The sequence below is a fragment of the Chroicocephalus ridibundus genome, chromosome 4, assembly GCF_963924245.1.
Source record: "Chroicocephalus ridibundus chromosome 4, bChrRid1.1, whole genome shotgun sequence".
NCBI lineage: Eukaryota > Metazoa > Chordata > Aves > Charadriiformes > Laridae > Chroicocephalus > Chroicocephalus ridibundus.
Window position 1 is genome coordinate 16,932,500 of NC_086287.1, and position 11,917 is coordinate 16,944,416.

Consider the following 11,917-nt stretch of genomic DNA (forward strand, 5'->3'; position numbering starts at 1 on the left):
GGAGTCACTCCTGATCTCCCACTGCTTTCTCCTGGGCCACGGTCCTGATTTAATCCCTTGTCCTGTAAGAAATTAATCTTTCCTTCTCTTCTGCTTTTAATTCTTGTCTCCATAAGGCACTGCACTGAGTTTTTACTTCTGACTCAGACCTACATCACCTCTTCTGGTTTCCGCCCTCATTATATTATTACTTTCTTTAAATTTTCAGTTCAAGTATTTTTTTTTTAATTTTAAGACTTTCTAGTCAGTCTCTCTTCACAGGCAGCGTGGTTCACCATTTTTTCTCTTGTTTTTGACATTCTGTTACCCCCCGTTGGTACTGTTAAGAAGGGTATGATGTCACTTTCTGGTAGTCTTATCTGGCACCCCATCGCTGCTGTGGTGCTTCTTTAATCAGAATTTCCCTGCTCCGTCCTGTATTTCTTGTACCTCCACTGCTCTCTTCCTTGAGAAGCCTTTTAGTATGACTCAGATTCCTGTATGACAACAACAGTATTGACAGAGCCATGATTGTTGCTCTTTGGCTTTTATGTTTGCTTACTTTGGTCTGTGTTAGAGTTGGCAGGAATACTTGGCTAAATGCGGTCTTTATTCTGCTGACTGATCCTGAAGATGAGTGGAGAGATTTTCTCCCCTGCATCTAAAAGAGGAGTTATGACCAAGCCAGAGGATGGCATTGTAGTTGTTTGTTGTGTGACGCTTTTTGGAAACCTTTAACCACCGTCGTTACCTTTTCCTGTATGTGACAATACTGTGATATCACATGTCTTTCAGGAGAGGGGATTTATGTCTGTGTTAATGCCAATGGGAGAAATAATAGCAGTGTGTAAATGTATGCTGCAGGTATTTTATAGGGCAGTAGCAAGCGACGCTGAGCTGTGTCAGGATTCCCAGATTGCACCCATGGCACTTAAACTCAGATCTAACGTCTGTTACACGTCAGCACAGTGCCTTGTGGTCCAGTCTCTTCTTCTGGCAGTTGGGCAACAACAAAAGGGAACCTCCATGATATGTATGCCTACAGCTCTGTCCTCCCTGTATCTTAAATCACTTCCCAAATTGTGTTCACGCTTCATAATATTTTCATATGTTTACAACGCGATGAACTGATCCAGACTAAGCTTGCCAGGATTCCCACGGACAGCTAGTCTGTCGGCGACAAGAGAAGAAACAACTTTTGTGCCTTTAGGCCAAACCGGTGCTTCTGTTAAATAAAAACCAAGATAGAAAATGTTTCTTCCTCTTTTTGTAACTGTTGAGAGATACTAGTTGTTTAGCTTAAATAAGTAAGTTTTAATTAGAATAAATTACTTAGCGCTATAATATGGTGTGATTTATGCTGTTTGCTTAGCCTTACTTAGCATGAGTAGCTAGATTTGCTGAAGCCTTTATGCTGCAATAGAGTTAATTTTCTTAGTAATTTTCCTTGCAGCTAGTACAGTGCTGTGTTTAGTCTTTTAATATAAGAAGAATGTTGATAACACACTGATGTTTTGGTAGTGTTTTCCCTAAATCTGGACTTTTCAGTTTCCCATGTTTTGCCAGCGAGCGCAGGTGCACAAGAAGTGTAGACCAGAAGATAAGGAGGCTACAGCTGCCAGCGGAGCCTGCAAATCAACAAGATAAGAGCAGTCAATGGCCTGCCTGCCTGGACCCGGAAAAAGAATCCAATAAGGTGTTAGAAGACCCCAGACCAAAAATCACCATTGGACTAGAAGACGCATGAACAGCACGCAAGCGGCAGCTGTATAGATTGCAAGGGTATAATTGCCCAGGGATTTCTTTATTTGAGGTCCCTCCCTTTTCAGAGGCACCCAGCCTGGGCTGACCTTGCTGCTGTACCTTTCAATTAAAGCAAATCAAATTAAATTATAAAATAGGATGCCTGAGACTCCGCTGCAGGAAAACTAAGGTCGAGCCTGAAGAAGGAGGGAGCGCACCTGAGAGTAAGTGCGTGTGGGTGTGTGGGTGAGGAGTCAAAAGGGGCAACCTGTTGGCCCACTGGGCTTGCCCATTGTGAAGGGACCCTGGTCCGAGCAGTTAAAGACTGGTGTGGGATGTGTGCGACTTCTTGAATGGCGTGTGAATGCTCGGGCAGCAGCTTCTCCTTTAACAGTAACTCTCTGATCTGTCTGGTTCCGTGCATGTTTAATCTCAAATTTGCTTTGAAAGAATTGTGAAAGTCAGTGAATTTAAACCCGCATCTTCCAGAAAACCAAATCTCCCAAGAACCTGTAATTTCTTCCACTGAAAACGTTCAGGTTGATTACTCTTTTTGTATACACCTTTTTAAGCAAAAACTTGGTTCAGTTTTATTTTTACTGAATATCTTCACATTAGGAAATTACTTGGGACTAGAATTCTTTAGAAATGACTTAGAAAATAAAAGAAAATATTCCACCAGAAAGCGACTTTGTTGCAAGTTTTTAGTCAGCTGTACCCAACAGCAGTTTTTTGCTCCAGCCATGCACACTTCAGGCATGTGACTAATCCTATTAACTTTAAGTTAAGTGTGTTTGAGTGTTTAAAGGATTAGAGTCTTAATTATAAGCCATCTGCAGAGGTCAAATATCAAAGGCTGTTCAGAGCCCGAGTTTTAGCATTTTCTGAATGAGTAATATTTGTGTGAGTTTTCCTTTCCCCTTTTCATTCAGCATCCCTTCTGCAGTAAGTTACATGGATGTTCCGATATGGCCTCTCTTAAATGAACTGGATCATCCTAATGTCCAACAGGTCTCTAGATCATAAGCTGTTTAGACCTTAGCAGAGCTGGCAGCACGTGCTCAAAAGAAGCCTAGGACCTGGAAAATACAGGTTTGAACAAATCAAGTGTGCATAGCGTGGTGCCAGCCTACTTGATAGCTGCTTCTGATTTGAATTATTAAACAGAAATGGAAAGCAAGAGTCTTGGGGTGATGAGATCGACACAGCTGGTATTGACAATGTATAATTTAGACATCTAACTTGGGTGCCTAAATTATGACCTTTGACTCCAAACAGGAATATTAGAAGAACAGGAACAGGAATTGTCTCCTTCCTGACACCCAAAACCCAGGATCAATTATATTTAGGTAATTTCTGATAAATACTTGTCCAGTCTGCACCTGAAAACTCAAAAACCAAGGCTGTCATACCCCATAGTAATCTCTCTTGCTGTTTTTTAATCTGCACCATAAGAAAGCTATTTCTACCATCTAACCCCGTTGCCCACAGAGCCTTTTCAGCTGATGCATTTTTTGCCCTCTCCCTTAGAAATATGGTGCACATATTCAGGGCCCCCTGCTGGGTCTCTCCTTTCTGTAGGACAAACCACTCCAATTCCTCCAGTGTTTCCTCATAAACCCCCTAATTCTCTATTCTAGTCAAAGCAGAATACAATATTCCAACTGAAGGTTTACTAGCCCTAAGCATAACAGAAGAGTAGCTTCATTTGCCTGGCAAACAATATTCCTTTTTATATAGCCCCTGGTGCTATGTGCCTTTTCTGTAGTGGCGTGGATGACTCCTGTTTGGTTTGTGATCCGTGCTAACCACCATGTCTGTTTATACAGTGATGCTATCAAACCAGTAATTCCACAACCTGCATTTGTGATGTGGGTAATTCTGCAGAGAGTGAAAGCATGTCCTTTGAATCACTTTCTTTCCCCCAACTGTAATTTGCGAAGTTCATTGAGATCCTAGCCCTATCCTCCAACAGTTCCTGCCCCTCCCAGACAGTGGGTTTGCTAAGGAAGTTGTCTGTTCTGCCATCCAAATTATTTAATGAAAATGTCAAATTTGTGCTATGGAGATACTCCTGCCAGGATTCTTCTTGATGCATCCACCCAAGTCTTTCTAAAACCAAGATACCTGTCATCTGTGGCTTTTCTCCTATACACAGGAGCAGTTACCTAATCAGAGCTGGAAATGAGCTTGTTTGTCGTGATTTATTCTAGACAAAGTAATCTCACTGATACTAATTTCTTTTCTGGGTACTTAAATGTGTCAACAGATGGAGAGGTTTAACTCAAGCAGCTCATTGTTTAATGGCTCAGCTGGTCATGGAAGGGATACAGCTCCCTAAAACAGGAATGTGAACTGGACAAACTAAATTCAGAGAATGTGAATTCCTCTGTACATGATCTAAAATGCATATATTTCAAATCCAGACCAATCACAGGATATCACTTTTACATTGCTGTACACTGGGAACAGAAACAAACTTAAGACACTGAGAAATAAACTTCTCTAGTCTTTAAAAGTGACTTCAGGTAACTGCCTTGGGTTTTTCAGGACAATTTTCAGCTTCATGCTTTAAACAAAGGCTATGAAACTTTCTAGTCCAGAGATAATTGCAAACAAATATGTTTGCACCCCACCAAGCAGTTGGCTATGCAGCACCCTGAAGTCAATGGGTGAACTGTATTAGAAAGGTGAAGACCTGGGCCCTTTGGATCACCTATTGGGTGATGAAAATATGAACAGCTGCATGAGAAAAAAACCACAAAACCTGAGCAAAAAGTATCTCTGCCAGAAAGTGAGGATAATGATACTGAATAACACCAGCTGGTGGAATGGCTGTATTTGCAAAGTATTCTCTTAACCAGAGAAGAAAGAAGATTAAGAATGGGAAAAAAAGGAGAACACTTATATTTAATTTAGCTGTTTAGCTTATTCAATAATTTAGTTAGCTAAAGTATCTTGAAAGTGCCTGTTGCTTAAACACATCAAAAATCCAAAAAGGTACGTATATGGGAAATAGAAAAAAAACCCGTCTATAATACATGGTATAAGGATATATAGAGAGTAGGTTGAACTATTTAAGCAAGCAATATATAAATAAGAATTATGAAAATAAGATACAAAGAAATGATTGTTTTATTAGAATAACCTCTTTTTCAATGTTGATGGAAAGAAGGCAACGGAAAAAAACCCAACCACCATCACAGTAAGTGTGAAAAAGCAGTATTTAAACATTGAACAGCAGCCATAGTGCCCAGATATTATAGAAATTAAACAACACATGTAAGACAGACTGCAAAGCAATAAGGGCTTTCCTCCACGGTGGGATTAGTCTGATTTGGATTGCTGGAGAAACGTGAGCCTGTGGGGAGAGCAACCCGGATAAGAAAACCTGGACTGAGAGACAACTGCCCCAGTTCAGTGAGCAGTTTCCAGCAGATCCATCATTCGGTGCTGGCAAGCACAACTACTCTGAACCAAACGCCCCATCTGCACTTCAGCTGAGCTCCCAACTAAGAGACCAAGTATTTGCATGGAATATAAACTCTGAGAAAATGGTATTTCAGGTTTATGGAAAGCAATAGTTAGCACTATTGAGCAGCTGTGAGCGCACACATGTACATACAGAGAGATATATGCGTACGTCCTGGCTGTACAGTCGCTTTGACTAGGAGTTCATCCCCATGTCACACGGTGGGTGGCACCCCCAGAAGGACGTAGAGCAGTGCCACTGCCAGCTGCTGATCCGCACGCCAGCTCGTATCACCAGTAACAGGGCTTTGCTTTTTCTTCCTGGGAGCAAAGAAATAAATAAGCCATAAGAAATGAGAGCAACGCTAGAAAGGACGAAGTTGAGCCACGCAGGCGCCAGCCCGTGGGGGTCGTTGGTGGGCAGGGGCAGAAGGGGCCGCCTGCGGGACGTCTCCTCGTTATTTGCGTTCGCGACTGCAGATGGCACTCGTGTCCTTAGTACCGCAGCCGCTGGAGCCTACACTGCGTGGAAATACCGCACCACAGCACGTTCAGACAAGCATCTGCGACCCTTTCCCGGCGCCAGCCGTTGTTGTTCGTGTTGGCTGCTTCTCAGGCGCTTCTGTACGCAGCGTCTTCTGCGCTGAAAGGCTCAGCAGAGCTCCCCCCCCCCCACCACCTCCCCCTGAGCCTTCCGGCAGGAGATCTTGCCACAGAATGCTGCTAAGACATAAGTAAACAACAAAAAGAGCATACCAAAGGTTTATCTGTTTTACTGAAAGTATTCATAATCATACGTGCCCGTGAAGCTGAGAAATGTGTGTTTGCCACATGCGGTTGCAGATGGTTGTGGCATCTGAAGCAGATCAAATGGATTGTACATTTTCTCATACCGCTCTGGAGCCAAAGCATCTTCTTTTCAAACGCTTTGAGAAATATTTGGATTTATTTCCCAAACAGTGCCGAGGGCCTGATTTGAAGATCGACTTCATTTTTTGGGGCACTTCTGAAAGTTAGGCTCACAGCTGCTTTTACAGATCTCTACCGTATTACACATGAAAATAAAAACAATATAATAGGCTGCCAAATGAAAGCAACCTAGAACAGTTTCTTGAAAGTCTGCTCCTCTACCTATTGCACCTCTTCGTCTCATCCTGTCCCTGCCTTGAAGAGACTCATGCCCAGATTATCAAGTGTTGCCTCCCCCCCCGCCCCTCTCCCCCCGGATCAACAAATCCAATCTCTTTTGCATATTATCAGGGAACAAGCTCCAGAATCAAGGGCACAACAAAACCTGCACCTCTTTATTAGATCAGAGTTACCTTGAATGTCTCCCTTGCTTCTGTTTGGCTAATGTAACAAAGTTCAATGCAAAACAGCACAGAAGGGGAAGTTTATTTTATTTTAAACTGATTTAATGCATACTTTCTCTCACTACTTTCTTGTGTATGAGGATGGAGATGCATGTGGCCATGTAGCCTCGACAGGACTTTCTGTGGTACAAGCCAGGAGCCAAGGGTTACCCAGCACAGGCAGTGCTTTTACTGACTGGGTGCTGTCCCTAAACATGGCACGCAGACCTGGACACTGATAACATGGTCTATCAACAGTCCCAAACAAGGCAAAGTTCATGAATCAGGTCCAGAGGCCACCCAGGAGTAGCAGGAGATGGGACCAGAGGCAAGGCTTGAAACAAGGCTGCAGCGTAAGTCCAAGGTCCATCCAGGAGATGGGGCTGAAGACAAAGCTACAGCATAGGTCCAAGGTCCACATAGGAGATGTGGCTGGAGACGAGCTACCTCCAGTACAGATCTGAGGCTCATCTAGGAATCAGGGATGGAGAAAAACTACCTCCAACATAAGTCTGAGATCAACCCAGGAGGCAGCCCTTGGTTTTCCAGACCCAGGTGCTTTCAGAATCTGCACATAACATTCCTTTGCCCCTTCCTGTTGTTTCTTGATGCTTTCACTCATGTACATTGTTATTCATACCTCACCCATATCAACCTTAATCTATCTATGTCAAATTCCTATGGGTGCACCATCACTTTGGAGGCGAAGTCTTTCCTGGTGGCCAGGTTGTAAACAATTCTATGCAAACCAACACTTCAGTCATCATCAGGAAGCTAATTAAAAGCTATTGCAGACTGAAGACAGCAGCATAAGATGTTACCTATGTGAAACAGAATGTAGCAAACAGGCTGCTGCCTTCTACATGAGCTCCATCTTTTGGTTGTAGCCCACATATTGAGCACTCCACAGCAGTGTAATCTCACACACAATTTTCTCAGCATGGTTCTGTGCAGTGATAAGCTGTATTTACCATGCAGTTAGCATAGGAAAAAAATTGAGATTATTATATTTAAAACTAATAAAATAAATTCTTGATTATCATCTTTTGCCAAGTCTGGCTTTGTGCAGTGTGCCGAGCCTCAGTGAGGGATTGCGGACTTAAAAATAAAGAACATGAGGGCATTTGGAGCAATGTAGTTAATGTAGTTTCAGTTAAGCAAAGGTAAGGGTACATTCATTCCAATACACTCTCAGCAAATCATTTGGCTTCATATGTTTAACTTTTATGCAATTACTTGTTAGCTAAACTCATTTCAACCTCCATTCTGCAGATTTATCTCAGATTTCTTAGAAGGAGGTTGTGATCTGTGGAGCGTATTGTACTCGTTTGGTGTAACTTTAAGAAATAAAAAATGTGCGGCATTGTAATGAATATTATAATTTCTGACTTTTCTTCTACAAAACTATCTTATTAACAGTTCTACACTGAAATAGACCACCATTTTATCCCTGGCACAAAAATTTAAGGGAAAAGCAATCCATTTTGTCGGAACATACCTTGGTAAATCTAATTCCATTCCAACAAATGAGCAGTGCAAAGAGGATTGGAGCTTACCATGAAATACTGAAATAAAGGTCAGATTTGTAGCAAGCATAAATCAACATTCTTGCATGGCTTAAGTGGATTTATGCCCATTTATACTAGGCAAGAATCTAGCTTATTACCACTGGATGAACTACAAATACAACGCCAAGCAGGAGTCTGAGTTTTAACACTTATTTCCTTAACATGTTAGCTTAAATCGGATTCTAAATATTTTGAAGAGTTTTTGTTCACCATAACTGAGGAGGAAGTTGCTCTGGAAGTTGGCTTTTCAATCAGGGTCTGTGCAGCGTTATTAAACAGCTTGAGCAGAATGAATTGCTGTCAGCTTTTCCAACCCACACATTTGAGGTTTTGAAATGTAGCCTTTAGGGCAACATAAATAACACAAAATCAGTTGATCGATTGTCCAAGGTTGCCAAGATTTGGTGGTGCTCAGCAGGAGATGATTTGGTGTTATAGACTCGCTCCTCTTTGAAGTGCTCTCCTCCAGATAGTGCCGCGTGGATATTTAAAAAGCATGCAGCACACAGAAATTGAGCAAAGTGCAGTACAGGGAGGAGCAAACCCATGCTAGGATCTGTGCAGAATTGCAGGAGAGTCTGAATAATCATCTCACAGGGTTTTACATTTGACAAGGTTGCATCAAGCTTTTCTTGGAGCAAGCATCCCACAAGCATTTGCAGATGGCCTACACCAGCGCAGCTGCTGAGATGAAACCTCTGCTCTGCCTGCACTGCTGGCTTTTCCATCGCCCCCTTATTTGTGCTGGCATCAGGATTTGTACAATTGCACAATGAAGCTGACCGGGAACCATTCGGCTGGAAGCAAACCTAACAACAACAACAAGTTAGTTCCCCTAAGGCCATGGCTTTCAGCAGTGCAGCCAGACTGTTGTTCATTGAACTCTGCTCTCCCAGCGGGCTGGAGAAGAAGGTTAAGGTCACTGCTCTGCAGAAGGACGGCTACTTGCCATTTTCCCAGTTAAATGGGCTCAAGTGCCGCTGGGACGATGGGTTCCAGTCCTGAAACACAATTCCTTGGCCCTCAGCAGAGCTGGAGATGGTGGTGGGGAGGGGACACATGGGAGAGAAACCTGGGCCGTGGGTAATGTCCTTATTGGGCAAAAACTGGGGACCTCATAGATCAAGCATTTCACCTACGGGATCTCCGCCTTGAGACCAGGCAGAGTCCGGTAAAGTCAGATTTGGTTTGTGGAACTCGAAAACTGCTCACAGATTTTTTTTCCCCTGGGTATCGACTGATGAATAATGAATGCTTTTGTACTGTGCCATTCTCTCCATTTCCTCTCCTGTTACTAAAGTTGTCTGACTTAGGTTTTCTCCTCTCAGCCTGGTGTCTGTAGCCAGATCCTACAGCAAAGTCAAAATCCTGGGTATCATTCACTAGCACAGAAAGTGAAAAATCCCAGTGTGTTACTGCATATGGCTAAGAATAGTGAACAAAACCTCTGAAAAAACACCATTATTTGAACAGAAAGATCACTTTTAACTAGCAAATGTGTTCAAAAGTATTTTTACCGAAGCATTTGAAAAAACACGCATATTTAGGAGCAGAATAGCCTAGTTGCAGAATTGTGCTATTGTGTCTCAGAAACTTCAAGGCAGGTCTGTGGCTGGAAGGGAAACTGTGCGGAGAAGCAACAGACACTGCAAGAAGCTGTGTTGATGAGCAAGCAGGTACACCCTCCAGGGAATCCATTGCCTGATCTGTCTTTTAGATGAATCACAAAGCAGAGGCCACTTCCACTTACAGGTATGAAATATCTCTTAGTATTTCCCACGATCACTGGAGTTTTAGCCTTCATGTCTGTCTTAGTTAAATGCTGTTCTTAGTAATTCTGTCTCCCTTGGCAGTTTTCAGTCCAGTTAGTTAAATAAACCATCATTTCCTGCCTCAAATGTCAACTATTGTGGGCCAGGGTTCCCTAAGGGTCTCGCTGCCTTTAGATCAGCTGCTTCACAATCTGAGCACATCCTCCTCCTTCTTTAAAGCATTTTTCTCTTTTTTTTTACATGAGGACTTCCCCTGTACAGGAAATCCAGGCTTTAACAGTAAAGATAATAGGCAAGTCATTTTCTTTAGCATCAGAGGGACTGCAGGAAGCAGTGCAGCTACGGCACTGAATTGTTGATTCAGCAAGATTCAGTTCATGTCATTCAAAGGAGACATCCTTTGGTTGGGGTTTCAAATGGTTGAGGGGCATCGCAAAGTTATGAGTCGAGACCTGTACTCTTTTACTGGTAGCCGGGGGCCTCCACCGTGTTACATCATCTTTGGCCTGTGTTCCCAGGATGCCTCCCTGTGTGGGTTTCTGTGCTTATGCTTTTTGGTAAACAACCCCGAAAACTTCTGAAGATATCTTTGGACTTTCCTCTACAGGTGAGGAGGTCAGGGCTCCTTTATCAGGCAAACTGCTGACCCAACAACAAGGTGCAAATAGCTGCAGATTTTAAGGCTGCAGGTACAATTTTAACTCTTTCCTGAGAATTAAGGCTGGGGGTAGCCACCTCATATGCATTGCTAATGCTACTTAGCATTTGCTTAATAAATGCCACTTCCTCCTGAAGGTGCTGCTGCATTTGAGCAGTGGAACGATGGATGCTGATCCTCATTGGGTCCAGTGCTAGAGAAATGCAGTGCCCAACATAGACTTTTCACTCTTTAGAAACCTCCTGATGTACTTGTTCAGTAGTGGATGGTTTGGCTGGCCTGCAGGTCCCTGCCTCCAGCCAGTCTCCCCTTTTCCATTCAGATCCACACAACACTTCTGCTGGGACCAAAGGCCACAGGTTTGTTTGCATGTTTTGAAATGTGATATAAGCAGGCAGCATTAGTTAGAACACTGACGGTGACTCTTATCTAATGCAATGGTAACACTGCACTCCAGAAGCAGTGATATCTCTATTTTAAACAGGGGAATGCTAGACTCTTGAACATTTTTCCAAATGCACAGATACATGAAGATCCCAGGCAAAGGCTCCCATATGGAGGGACCTGCAGAGCGCTTAGGGCCTTGGCTATAAAGCTGGGCAGCTCTCCACCTTTGTGGTAAGGTAAGGTAAGGTAAGGTAAGGTAAGGTAAGGTAAGGTAAGGTAAGGTAAGGTAAGGTAAGGTAAGGAAAGGAGTTCTCTTTCTCTCAGAGAAATCACCAGGCTTGGATATGGCCTCTGCCTGCTACTTATCTCCAGGTCCTTCATATGCGAATGGCTTTTGTGACAAGTGCAGTGCAGACAAATTGTGATGACTTGTTTATACAGTCACACACTCAAAATTAAAGGTCAAATCCCAAGGTCCTTAGTGAGGCAAAGCTCTTGGCCAAATCCATGTTTCACAACATAGGCCACATTGGGTAACCAGTTTGTCGGTGGAAGACCTCGCTGATTTCTCTAGAGTTATCTGAATAGTACCTGGCTTAAAACTTATCATTGTCGAGGCCCCTGTCAAGTGCAAAAAAGACTACCTTCCTGATATCTGCTCAGTAGAAACTGTTATCATAAAATTTTCTCAAAGCCTACACAAAAGAGCAAGCCACCGGGTCTTCTAATTTATGCTTTTTGTACCCAAAGCAGCAAGAACCTCCTGATGCGCGCAGCAGAGAAATTAGCAGGGCCAGGGAGCTCTCTGGTGCTGGCCATGCCCTCTCCTGCCCTGCTCAGCAGCGCTAGTGGGGAAGGGAGCTGCTGTTGTTTCTTTGCTGATCTCTAGAAGAATTTGGTTTTCTCTACCTCACCCTAGCTGTCTTCAGTTTTATGTCACCTCTTGGCAGTTGTCATATAATACATGAGCTGCTGTGATAGTAAACA